We start from the raw sequence: 13,625 nt of genomic DNA, 5'->3' as shown, positions 1-13,625 counted from the left end.
ATCGTTAAATTAGTGTGGGCAATAAATACAAATTTGTAAAAATCGAGCAATATTGTTATGTAAGAGCTACAAGTACGTATAATTACGATCGGCTAGTACATCAAAATTTGAAATTTGAGTAACATTGGTTAATAAATAAGAGTACTATGGCCAAATTTGGGAAAATCGTGCGATGCATATATATGGAAGCTATATCTAAATCTGAACCAATTTGCATAATATTTTGCGGGTTTGATTAATACTGCAAAAGGTTACCTTGTGCAAGATTTGAGTAAGATCAGTTAAGAAATGAGGCCTGTATGGTCAAACATAAGGTTATTAGGGGCGAATTTTTCAAAATAGGGCGATACATATACGGGAGCTCTATCTACATCTGAACCGATTTCGATGAAATTTTGCACATATAGTTAGTACTATAGAGGACTGGATCTAGCCAACTTTTAGTAAGATCGGTTAATAAATAAGGGTTCTATGGCCAAATTTTTGAAAATCGGGCTATACATGTATATGGGAGCTACACAGTCTCACATAAGTTAACATACCCTTGAGGTTTTTACCTTATAACTAAACAGGTTTCTTGTTGTTGTTTAAAATCCGGACTAAAAAAATCTTCTTGAAAATTGACAGACACTTTGTTTTTCAAATTAATGTACAAAATCTAAAGCATATATATGCATATTTTATTATATTTTATTTATTAAAGAAAATACAATTTCTTAAACCGTATGTAAACTTGTGTAAGACTGTGTATATCTAAATCTCAACCGATTTCGATGATTTTTTGCACATATAGTTAGTGCTATAGAAGACTACATTTAGCCAAATTTGGGTAAGATCGGTTGATAAATAAGGGTTTTATGGCCTAATTTAGAAAAATCGGGCGGTACATATATATGGGAGCTATAGCTAAATCTGAACCGATTTCGATGATTTTTTGCACATACAGTTAGTGCTATAGAAGATTATATTTAACCAACTTTGAGTAAGATCGGTTGATAAATAAAGGTTTTGTGGCCAAATTTGGGAAAATCGGGCGATACATATATATGAGAGCTATATCTAAATTTGAACCGATTTGGGTGAAATTTTGCAGACTTGAAGGGCGATGGAAAATATTACCTGCCAAATTTGGTGACGATCCGTTTGAAAAAAAGCGCAACGTGACCCCATTTGTCGAAATCGGGCGATACATATATATGGGAGCTATATCTAAATTTGATCCGATTTCTTCCAAATTCAATAGCGTTCGTCCTTGTGCCCTTGTGCCCCTTACGAAATTTCATCAAAATTCGTTAATAATTGCGACCGGAATCCTGTGAACAATAAATACATGGACAGACGGACGGACGGACGGACGTACGGACACCAAGCGCTAGATCGACTCAGGAGGTGATTCTGAGTCGATCAGTATATATTTTATGGGGTCTAAAATCAATATTTCTGGTAGGCAAATTTTTTGGCCGATCAAACTTATTATACCCTGACCACTATGTGGTTTAGGGTATAAAAACGTTTATTATTCAGTCTTTGACCGGTATGAATTTTTGCGCGGTAAAAGAGAGACAGAAATGAAATATCATTATATGGGGGCTATATACAATTATAAGCCCAGCAAAAAATTTGGAAGTTCTTCCAAAGGCACAACTTTAAAAGCACTTCCAGAAGATGCACTCCCAATGATGTTCTTTATTTTAACTACCCAGGAAGTTTTTTTAATTCATTTTTTTTTTTATAATTTGGTTTTTTTCATACTTTTAATGGATAATTTTAATTTTTTATACCCACCACCATAGAATAGTTTGTCATTCCGTGTGTAACGCGTCGAAATATAGTTTTCCGACTATATATATTCTTGATCGGGGAGAAATTATAAGACAATATAAGCATGTCCGTCTGTCTATCTGTCCGTCTGTCTGTCTGTCTGTTGTAATCACGCTACAACCTTCAATAATGGCGCTATCGTCTTGAAATTTGGCACAGATTCGTTTTTTGTTTGCACGCTGGTGAAGTTCGAAGATGGGCTATATCGGTCAAAGTTTTGATATAATCCCCATATAAACCGATTTCCCGATTTGGGGTCTTGGGTTTATAAAAACTGTAGTTGTTATCTAATTTGCCTGAAATTGAAAATCAAATAGAGGTACTTGAGGACTATAAAAAGGTTTGCCAAAAATGGTGCCCATCGGTCCATGTTTTGGTATAACCCCCATATAGACCGATGTCCCGATATTGCTTCTTGGGCGTCTAGAAACTTATTTTCTATCCGATTCGCCTGAAATTGAAAATCTTTAGGTATTTTAGGCCCAACTCTAGGACCATAAAAAGGTTTGCCAAAAATGGTGCCCATCGGTCCATGTTTTGTTATAACCCCCATATAGACCGATGTACCGATATTGCTTCTTGGGCGTCTAGAAACTTATTTTCTATCCGATTCACCTGAAATTGAAAATCTAGAGGAAATCTACATCAAGAACAACTGAGGTGTATCGGTCCATTTTTTGGTATAACCCCCTGGGCTGTGGAGTCGAGTCTATTTTGCTCGACTCCGGCTCCAACTCCGACTCCAGCATTTCTAATTAGCCTCGACTCCGACTCCGGAGTCGACTCCAGGTTGTGTACCTATACCCATTTTAACAGAATTCTAATAGTAATTTTAAGGTGTAGTGTTCCAAAAATAGACCGATATATGTCCAAAAGAACCCTAATTTTAAGTTTTGATACGACTCTACAACATTTTAGAATTTTAGGGATGAAAAGAACTCTACATTTTAATTTCAGGCTTATAAATTAAAATACGACACAAGACTATATAGAGACCACATCGTAATATGGGTAGATAACAACAATGAATTTATAAAAACACAAAATTTCAAAAAATAACTACGCTTCCAAGTAAAATAACTAGGCTAAAAGTAAAAATCCTGGTATTGGTCTATATAGCCATTTTATAAAAAATAAATCTATATAATACAAGTAAGGAAAGTCTAAAGTCGGGGGGGCCGACTATATTATACCCTGCACCACTTTGTAGATCTAAATTTTCGATACCATATCACATCTGTCAAATGTGTTGGGTGCTATATATAAAGGTTTGTCCCAAATACATACATTTAAATATCACTCGATCTGGACAGAATTTGATAGACTTCTACAAAATCTATAGACTCAAAATTTAAGTCGGCTAATGGACTAGGGTGGAACACAATGTTAGTAAAAAATATGGGAAACATTTAAATCTGAAGCAATCTTAAGGAAACTTCGCAAAAGTTTATTTATGATATATCGCTCGATATATATGTATTAGAAGTTTAAGAAAATTAGAGTCATTTTTTCAACTTTTCGACTAAGCAGTGGCGATTTTACAAGGAAAATGTTGGTATTTTGACCATTTTTGTCGAAATCAGAAAAACATATATATGGGAGATATATCTAAATCTGAACCGATTTCAACCAAATTTGGCATGCATAGCTACAATGCTCATTCTACTCCCTGTGCAAAATTTCAACTAAATCGGATCAAAAAATTGGCCTCTGCGGTCATATGAGTGTAAATCGGGCGAAAGCTATATATGGGAGCTATATCTAAATCTGAACCGATTTCAACCAAATTTGGCACGCATAGCTACAATGCTAATTCTACTCCCTGTGCAAAATTTCAACTAAATCGGAGCAAAAAATTGGCCTCTGTGGACAAAGGAGTGTAAATCGGGCGAAAGCTATATATGGGAGCTATATCTAAATCTGAACCGATTTGGCTGATATTTTGCAAGTTTTTCGAGACTCAATCAATAGAGATCGTCTTTGTGTCGAAACAGGACCCTATACTAAATCTTAGGACAATCGGACTAAAACTGCGAGCTGTACTTTGCACACAAAAATACATCAACAGACAGACAGACGGACAGACAGACAGATGGACATCGCTAAATCGACTCAGAATTTAATTCTAAGACGATCGGTATACTAAACGGTGGGTCTCAGACTTCTCCTTCTTGGCGTTACATACAAATGCACAAACTTATTATACCCTGTACCACAAAATTTTGGGCTACTCAGATAGAAAGTTTAGATGTTAAAAAATGTAATGTGTCGGATATATAAAACAAACATAAACTGCCAAAAATTAGGACGGCCGAGTTTTAAATAACCACTATCATACAACAGATGACATGCTCGGTTCTAGAGATTTTGTCTTTACTTTACAAATGTTGGTATTGATTCCGAACCAAAGAAGCGGAGAATACAAATAAGGATATTTTTAAGACACAATTTTCTTTTAAATTTTTGTGTAGTGTACTTGCTTCTAGGATGAAAATTTTAATTTTTCGTTTTTTCAGCTTGTTTTCTTCATATGCTATCAAAGTCCTTTAAAAACGAGTTAACGACAACTTTATTTTCCAAATTCAGACTCGACTTTCTGTAAAAATTATTCTATGTTTCAAGTAAAAAACGTCTTTAAAATAAACGTGTCCTATAATTGAACCATTTTTCGCTTTGCAGTCAAGATGCAAAAAGACAACAAATTTAAAGACAATTTCATTAATTTTAAAGATTTTTTCTGAATTATTAAAGTCAAGTTGACCTTAGCCCAAAAATGATTTCTTTCGTGTTATGATACACATATTTAAGTCAAATCACTTGTATAGCCCCTATATAGACTAATGTTCCGATTTTACTTCTTAGGCCTCTAGAATTCGTAGTTTTCACCCAATTCGTCTGAAAGTGGAATTCGAAAGGTATTTGAGGAACATTAAGAGGTGGTGAGTATTGGTCCATGTTTTGGTATCGAACATTCGATCGAACATGAGGAACATTAAGAGGTGGTGAGTATTGGTCCATGTTTTGGTATCGCCCCCATATAGACCTAACTCCCGAATTTATTTCTGGGACTTCTGGAATCCGGATGACCACAAATAGGTCAGCCGAATATGGTGTGTGCACAGAGAATACAGATTGGTTGTGACAATCGAATTTATTGCCGACCTCCTTTTGGCAGTTGTAGCAACTACCAGTTGGCAGTTGTGACACCCAACAAATTCGGTCGACTCAATCGAATGATGGGAAACCCAACTAATACTATATACGGAGTTGGTTGTGTCAGACGATGAAATTGGTCGTTGCTCCCTTCTTCATTTAGTTGTATCTCCCAACTTTAAAGCACCATGACCGAATTGAATAACAAAAACCCACAAAATACTGAATTTTATTTATATTTTTTAGATGATAGGAAGATACATATACTTAAATACAATATATTAATACATTATAAAAAATGTTCACCCTTAAAAGTATACCCTCCAGCATGAATAGGTTGGGGAATCGACAGATAATGGAGCTAAATCTTTGGTACTCTTCGCATATTAGTATTTATAGATGGTGTCCGAACTGTCTATAGCATGTCTAAAACACACAATAAATTAAGTAAAGAAATTAGTGTGGAGTTTTATAAACGACATACGAACCTATCCCTGATGGTCACTTTCTTCGGGTTTCATATATAGAAATGGATTTTTTCAGAGCCGCCAATGAAATTATTCCATATTGAGGATGCGCACCGTAGCAGTAAGTACCCTGAAGCTATTTGTTTTTGCCAATGTTGCTGTGTATTATTTTCGTTTCACAGCCAATATAGTGTATTAAGGCCAGTTTCGGCGCGAGTTGTTCACGACAATATTTTATAGGCTGTCCACGGATGAGAAACTTCGAAACGAATAAGAAATATTCCGTTTTCAGTTCTAGTTATTTGATATTAAAAAACACACTATACTTAAACGTTGATGGTAATAATTTTATTGACATTTCAAAAATATATTCAAAGGAATTCGGCTGTGAGTACCAAACGAAAGTGCTGACTACTAAATGACAGTTACAAAGGTTTTATAAGGTTGGTTGTGCCTATCGAATTCGATCAAATTTTTTCAAAAGAGAGGCATTTAGTTTAGACAACTAATTGTCTTGTATTACAAACAACAAATGGTATAAGGAACGAAATAACGATTGTAAATAAAGTAAAATGAATGACACAACTGTGATTTGATTGTAAATGTAGAATTTTCGTTACAATAATCGATTTTCAACCTATCTGTTTTCTGTGTGCACAGAGAATACAGATTGGTTGTGATAACCGAATTTATTGCCAACCTCCATTTGGCAGTTGCAGCAACCATCAGTTAGCAGTTGTGACACCCGACAAATTCGGTCGACTCAATCGAATTATGGAAAATAGACGATAGAATTGATCGTTGCTCCTTTCTTTATTTGGTTATATCACCCAACTTTACTAGTATCTTAACCGAATTGAAAATGATGTTTTTCCTTCAGAATATTGTATTTTATTCATATTTTTTGAATGATAGAAAAGTACATAATATTAGAATACATTAACAATTAAAAAAAAAAACACATTTGAAAGGACACCCTCCAGCATGGATTACAGAATTTGTAGTTAAATCTTTGGAACTCTTATGACCAGTTTCTCATCCTCCGATTAATTTTAACTTTTATGTGAGCAGCTGTTTTATCGACACGATAAATAATAACAAGACATTGAGAAACTGGCCCTTAGTATACAAGTATTTATAAATGACGTCCGAACTGAGCACAAAATAGTATACCATAAAATGGGATGACATAGCCAGTCTAAAAACGCAACAAATTAAATCAGAAAATTAATGTGGAGTTTTAAAAAATAAATAAGAACATACTCCACCATCACTTCCATAGGAGTTTCATAGATAATAGACGTGGAGATGAATTTTCCCATTATGGAGATGAATTTCCCATTCCCATTTAAATTTGTAACATGGTTCAAACACTATAAAATTGTTCCACATCTCAAACTCGATACTAAACAATTGAAGATATATGACTCGTAGCAAATAAATATGGTGTACTTAGAACAGTTTCACACTGCGCGAGTTGTTCATGGAAATATTTGATAGGCAATCCACCAAGAGTTCACTTAGAACCGGCAGAAAATACTCCGTTTTCAGTTATTTTTATTGTTTTAAATTGAAAGGACACGTTTCTTTCAACATTGAATAATTTTTAACAATGTTAATGACATTTGAAAAATATTTCCGAAGGAATTCGATTGTGAATATCAATTGTAAGTTCTGAATACTAAATGACAGTTATGAAGGTTTTTAAGGTTGGTTGCGCGTATCGAATTAAATAGAAATTTTTAAAAAGAGAGACATTTAGTTCAGACAACTATTTGACTTGTATTACAAACAAAACTGTATAATAATAATCGTCAAATGGCAGTAGGAACGAATTAAGGTTGTAAATAATGTAAATTGATTGACACAACTTTGATTTCATTGTACATGCAGATTTTTTATTACAACAATCAATTTTCAACCAATATGTTCTCTGTGTGTACTTGTTTTGTTTCAAATAGGTTCAAAATAGAGTAAGAATTCATAAAATGGTACAAATCATTTAAATTTTGTCGAAAAAAAGCTTAATCCCATCTGAACAAATTGTGAATTTTTGAAAATATTTGAGGTCAAACGTTTCCGGCAAGCGTAAGAATCCATTAAAATTTTTAAAAAATTATAAACATTATTTATTTGACAAAGTATCACAGAATTTTTTAATTTACATCCAAATCATTCAATTCGGATCATACCTAAAGAAGTGATGAAAATTCAGTGCAACGGCTGTTGAAATGGAGGACTTCCGTCCTATGACAAGCCCATGTTAAATTCATCGCTTCTGCGTCAATTTTTTCACCACTTCCGGATCCAAAAAGAACATTTTCATCCGGCTGAAACTTAATACATGGGGTAAGTATGTGGTCTCTAACAACTATGCAAAAATTGGTTCACATCAGTTCATAATTATATATAGCCCTCATATAAACCGATCATAATTATATATATCCCTCATATAAACCGATCCCCCGATTTGGCTTGCAGTGCTTAAGCCTTGCCGAACTTTCGCCCGTATATACTTGTTTTTATTTTGTAATACCCATGATGGTCTTATTAACTTATTTCTGTCATTTTGAAATTAATAAAATATTTTTTATTTCACATTTTCTAAAATAAACCTACACATTAATTTTTTGGGATGTATCGAAAAACAGTACTCCAACAATTTTCTCCCCGAATGTTTTCGACAAAATCTTCATATAATCTTCATTTTCTTATTAACGAATTTGCATATCCCATTGTCAACATACTCGTATATCGCTTCAAATTTCCTATGAATGAATGCGAATGCGGAGATGTCCTCACATGCCATCGCCCACACATTCAAGGGTTTGATGTTTGTGGTCAAGTTCTTTTTGGTGGTGTGTCAAATAAGCCGCTTATGGAATTTCATTCTTTCATTCATTCGTTCACTTTCACATAATTGGATGTTGTCGATGTTACCCTGACTCCTCGACACATTTTTTCTGCAATTGGATATGTTGCTGTGTCCTTGTTGAATATTGTCTGTGTGCTGCATACCATTATCATTATTATTATGATTATCCTTGCTGGGTGAGAGAAATCTGATGGCACCATTTATTTTTTTGGAAGTTTGTGTTGGTAAGTCCTTTTGTGTATTAGTATATTTGGATATATGAGTGTGTGTGTGTGTGTGTATGAGTTTATCTGCAGACACGAACAATTTTAAAATTTTCCACTCGACTTACTTTCTGTTGTCAAACAATTTGCCCATTTTTATTAAACAGAGATAATTTCGCCTGATGGCAAATTGCAATTATAAATGTGTCTGGAAACATTTCAAGCTATATCATTTGCATTGCCATTATGTCTTTGAATCGAAATAGATGAAGTTAAATGATGATAATCTTAATTCAATTTTTGTCAATGATGTGAAAAGAACTAAATTAATAATGAAAAATTTGATATATATCTAAGAATAAAAACCAAATCGGATGCATTACGTCTGCCTTATCAATGAATACTGTTCGACTTTATCTCAAAGACATCGATTTCGAATAACAAGACCTATGAGCAGAGCTTGGAATAGATTCCGTGACCATTTATACGCAAGTCGAATTTACACTCAACCAGTGTTGCCAGAAAAAATGGTCACAAATGATCATATTCTTTGTTTGCGTGCGTATAGACCGATCTCCCCATTTGACATCTTGGGCTTCTAGACACCGCAATTTTTATCCGATTTGCGTGAAATTGGAAATCTAGAGGTATTTTAGGTCCGCAAATAGTAATCTTAAATTTATCTTTGGGAAGCGTACCATTTGTAATGATTTACTAGGAAGGGTATCTGTCAACAACATTTTTTATACCCTCCATCATAGGATGGGGGTATATTAACTTTGTCATTCCGTTTGTAACACATCGAAATATTGCTCTAAGACCCCATAAAGTATATATATTCTGGGTCGTGGTGATATTCTGAGTCGATCTAAGCATGTCCGTCCGTCCGTCTGTTGAAATCACGCTAACTTCCGAACGAAACAAGCTATCAACTTGAAACTTGGCACAAGTAGTTGTTATCGATGTAGGTCGGATGGTATTGAAAATGGGCCATATCGGTCCACTTTTACGTATAGCCCCCATATAAAGGGACCCTCAGATTTGGCTTGTGGAGCCTCTAACAGAAGCATATTTCATCCGTTCCGGCTGAAATTTGGCACATGGTGTTGGTATATGGTCTCTAACAACCGTGCAAAAATTGGTCCACATCGGTCCATAATTATATATAGCCCCCATATAAACCGATCCCCAGATTTGGATTTCGGAGCCTAAAAGAGAAGCAAATTTCATCCGATCCGGCTGAAATTTGGCACATGGTGTTGGTATATGGTCTCTAACAACCATGCAAAAATTGGTCCACATCGGTCCATAATTATATATAGCCCCCATATAAACCGATCCCCAGATTTGGCTTGCGGAGCCTCAAAGAGAAGAAAATTTCATCCGATCCGGCTGAAATTTGGTACATGATATTGGTATATGGTCTCTAACAACCATGCAAAAATTGATCCACATCGGTCCATAATTATATATAGCCCCCATATAAACCGATCCCCAGATTTGGCTTGAGGAGCCTAAAAGAGAAGCAAATTTCATCCGATCAGGCTGAAATTTGGTACATGATGTTGGTATATGGTCTCTAACAATCATGCAGAAATTGGTCCACATCGGTCCATAATTATATATAGCCCCCATATAAACCGATCCCCAGATTTGGGTTCCGGAGCCTCAAGGAGAAGCAAATTTCATCCGATCCGCCTGAAATTTGGTACATGATATTGGTATATAGTCTCTAACAACCATGCAAAAATTGGTCAACATCGGTTCATAATTATATATAGCCCCCATATAAACCGATCCCCAGATTTGGCTTGCGAAGTCTCCAAGAGAAGCAAATTTCATCCAATCCGGTTGTAATTTGGAACATGGTGTTAGTATATGATCTTTAACAAGTGTGCCAGAATTGGTCCATATCGGTCCATAATTATATATAGCCCCCATATAAAACGTTCTCCAGATTTGACCTCCGGAGCCTCTTGGAGGAGCAAAATTCATCCGATCCGGTTCAAATTAGGAACGTGGTGTTAGTATATGGTCGCTAACAACCATACCAAGATTGGTCCAATCACACAAAAATTGATCCATATCGGTTCATAATTATGGTTGCCGCTAGAGCCAAAAATAGTCTACCAAATTTTATTTCTATAGAAAATTTTGTCAAAATTTTATTTCTATAGAAAATTTTATCAAAATTCTATTTCTAGAGAAAATTTTGTTAAAATTTTATTCGGTTCATAATAAAATTGTCATCATTGTCAAAATTTTATTTCTATAGAAAATTTTGTTCAAATTTTATTCGGTTCATGGTTGCCACTCGAGCCAAAAACAAATCAACAAAGATTTTATTTCTATAGAAAATTTTGTCAAAAGTTTATTTCTATAGAAAATTTTGTGAAAATTTTATTTCTATAGAAAATTTTGTTAAAATTTCATATCTGTAGAAAATTTTGTCAAAATTTTATGTCTACTTTGTCAAACTAAATTATATACGAATTGGATAGAAACTGAATTATATACGTATTTAGTCGGTATTTTTTAATTTCAAATAGACCACGTATGGACTTACTTACAATTTAGAAGACGGTGTTAGGAGGTTTTAAGATACCTTGCCATCGGCAAGCGTTACCGCAACTTAAGTAATTCGATTGTAGATGGCAGTGTTTAGAAGAAGTTTCTACGCAATCCATGATGGAGGGTACATAAGCTTCGGCCTGGCCGAACTTACGGCCGTATATGCTTGTTTCAAATTAAAGTTTCATATAAAGGGGTGTAATATTAATAACGTACAATTATAATTAACAAATAAATTTATACAGTTTATACAAAATTCAGCGAAACCTAAGGACAGCTTTGTCTGCTGAAATCACCGTGGACTATTATTATGTCGGAGGTATTAATATTTTTAGAATCAGTTTAAATTTGTTCGAATTGCAGGTAAAGTTATCATACGCTGCACGAAAGTGGGTCTACGGAATTTTAGCTCAACAACATCTTTGACACCTTGGTATTTTTTAGTCCCAACTTTACTCTACAAAACGTCCTAGCCGCAAAAGACCAACGGATTGAGATCTATTGTGCGGTAGAAATGAATCGGGGAACCTCTTTTTATACCCACCACCATAGAATGGTGATGGGCGGCATTATATTATAAGTGTGCCATTCCATTTGTAACACATCGAAATATCGATTTCCGCCTATATAACAGGTTGGCTGATAAGTCCCCGGTCTGACACATAGATGGCGTCGCTAGTATTAAATGCATATTATTTTTATATAGTACCAACCTTCAAATGATTCGTGTCAAAATTTGACGTCTGTAAGTCAATTAGTTTGTGAGATAGAGCGTTTGTGAAGCAACTTTTGTTACCCGTGTAAAAATTGAGAGATCTAATCATGTCTAATAATATCAAAGTATATATAATTATATCTGCTCAGATATGGTTGTAGATATAAATAGATCTACGGAGATATGTTATGTATAGTGTTATATATGATTAGATCTGATTCAAGATCTCATTATATATGTTGCTATATCTATTTATATCAGTCATATCTGGTAAGATCTAATTATATATCTTCATATATGACATCATATCTAATTATATATACTATATATAGCTCCATATCTTATTATATATATCGCATTAAATCATGAACCAGTTGTGTAACACGGATAAAAAATATTTGTATATGTTTGTGTGTAAAAACAATGTGTTTGTTACGAGAATACTAACGTGATATACTTGGTTCCAAGCACGTATGTTTGGTCGCACATCAAAACAAGTGGTGAACATAACCAAACAATCTTTGTATGTTGTGACAGTTTCAAGAAACCCTTTTAAAAATAATTTTGAAGTGTCTTCATAAAATGCTTAACTTTCAGACACAACTGTCTTTTTGTTTTCAAAAATGTCACCCCATAACTATCACCATTAGCAACGCCTGTTGTTATTAAATTTAAAAAAAAATTATATCAAATATTTGATAATTCGAGTTTCATATATTTATTTCATATAAAAATCGAATGTCTTCTCATTTTTCGAGGAAGATAAAGGAGTATGAGAAGCTGTGATAAGGTAAGTTTTTTGTTTTGTTCCTATTTTTAATTATGAATATTTTCTCTGTTTTAGGAGGATGAAATTGTGATAGTCCAGGAAAAGATTAAAAGAAGACAGCGGAGCAACGTAAAGATTTGTGACCAGGCCATATCCGAAGTTGCGACAGAAGGAAGTATTATCCAATATCAAAAAGAATACAAATTTGGAGATGATATGCATTGTGAACCGGATACATTCCCGTGCAATTATTCATAGCGCTGGTTTAAATTATTGGGTACGAGAAGCACATTTTGGTAAGTATATGTATTATTTGCAAATATATGTATCTCTAAATAGACTGATAATTCTTCTGTAAATTTTATATTTTTCAGAGTTTTCATTCCGAGTAGCCAAATAAAGGAATTGCGAGACTCATTTAAAGAACTGTTTGCAGAGAGCAATGTACTAACGCCTTGGGAAATTTGAATGCCAGAACCCTTCGTGGCTATGTATATATATTTTGTTTTTGTTGTTTTGTTGTTTGTTTTTTAATTCTCAGACTTTTATACCTAGACATATATTAATGTACATATGTTTGATCCAACTTATAATATTAAATACTCTTTTCATTATAAAACCATAAAATAAATCTTTTTTATAAATTACTGTAATTTCACTAATTTTGGAAATTTGTAGATAAAATTATATATAATTAGATATATTAACATCTAATTATATCAAATTAGATATAATTAGATGTGGGCCAAATTTGAGATCTGGTCAGATCTAATTCCTTTAGAATTAGATCTGATCAGATATTACCATTTTTCGGATCTGTTCAGATCTGCCTACATATACTATCATATCTAATCAGATATGGCAGGAGATCTAATAATATCTGGCCAGATCCACCAATTTTTACACGGGTATTGTGAAAAAAAATTGAAAAAAGGAATTTCGTGTTTTGATAATATACTGTTTTCTGAAGGAAAAAAATACGGTGGAAACAAAAACTTGGCTGCGCATGGAATAATTTTTATCGATAATCTTGAGAAGAGAAAACCATCAA

At 33.9% G+C, this 13,625-nt stretch overlaps 1 long non-coding RNA gene across 1 annotated transcript; it reads left to right on the top strand.

The window, feature by feature from the left end:
* The first annotated feature begins 12,347 nt into the window (after positions 1-12,347).
* On the top strand, positions 12,348-13,153 carry LOC142219501 (uncharacterized). The gene is made up of 2 exons (XR_012717606.1): positions 12,348-12,870; positions 12,949-13,153. It is a non-coding gene; the product is annotated as an uncharacterized LOC142219501 (long non-coding RNA).
* Positions 13,154-13,625: the final 472 nt, after the last annotated feature.

Source organism: Haematobia irritans, chromosome 1 (assembly GCF_050003625.1).
Source record: "Haematobia irritans isolate KBUSLIRL chromosome 1, ASM5000362v1, whole genome shotgun sequence".
Classification (NCBI taxonomy): domain Eukaryota; kingdom Metazoa; phylum Arthropoda; class Insecta; order Diptera; family Muscidae; genus Haematobia; species Haematobia irritans.
This window is presented reverse-complemented; position numbering and strand designations above follow the sequence as displayed.